Source organism: Saccopteryx bilineata, chromosome 3 (assembly GCF_036850765.1).
Source record: "Saccopteryx bilineata isolate mSacBil1 chromosome 3, mSacBil1_pri_phased_curated, whole genome shotgun sequence".
Classification (NCBI taxonomy): Eukaryota; Metazoa; Chordata; class Mammalia; order Chiroptera; family Emballonuridae; genus Saccopteryx; species Saccopteryx bilineata.
Window position 1 is genome coordinate 94323702 of NC_089492.1, and position 866 is coordinate 94324567.

Here is an 866-nt window from a genome sequence, read left to right on the forward strand (position 1 = left end):
AATTCTACATATTCTGGTATGCAGGGGAGCCTGAATGATTGTAAAATAACCTAGATTGTGTGATGCATTTTCACTGGTGTGTCTTAGAGTACGTGTGGGCCTCATGTTGGGTGAAATCCCAGCTTGTTGTTCAGCTGCTTGGGTGCGTTCAGGCCCGGGTAAGTGGTGGACCTCTCAGTGCTGTCTTGGCTTGGCTCAGTGCCCTGGTCACAGCAGCATAGCAGGCTTATTTAAAGCTCCTGTTCATGAGATTAAAGAGATTGTTCCCACTTACTTTTTATTCTTTTAATTTTTTTCCAGGCTATGAATTTGAGAGAGAGAGAACACAAGTGACAAAAGACAAAAAAAAAAAAAAAAAGTCTAGGGGGATTGAAATTTGATTAGTAAACCAGGAATCAAGTAGCATATGGCTTCTGTGTGCCAGCTGGCCCCAGGCTGGTTTTTAGGAGCAGGGAAATCGGCCCCTTCAGTTCTATCTTCCTCTCTATGTAGCAGAATGCTTCTTCATAGACTTGGGCTTTTTTCCCTTCTCTTTAGCAAGGGAAGTGCTTCCCAGTGTACTCGGGATTGAAATTTACCTTGGGATCCTGCAGGTAGGGAGAACTGTGTAACCTCTTGTATTTTGGGAGTTTACTAAAACTGGCTCGCCCCTTCACAGGTTGAACACCGGAAAGGCAGGATGGAGTCCAGGAGATCGTGGATGCTGGAAACGTTCAGGATCCAAACCGTTTATCTGGTGACACTTTGGCCTTCTAGATTGATGGAAAACCACTTCACTTCAGCGCTGGCCTCTGGCTGAGCAGGGACCTGCCCCCAGCGGCTGCAGCTCTCCACTTCTCCGTGTGTCCTGTGGTCTCTTATTGGTT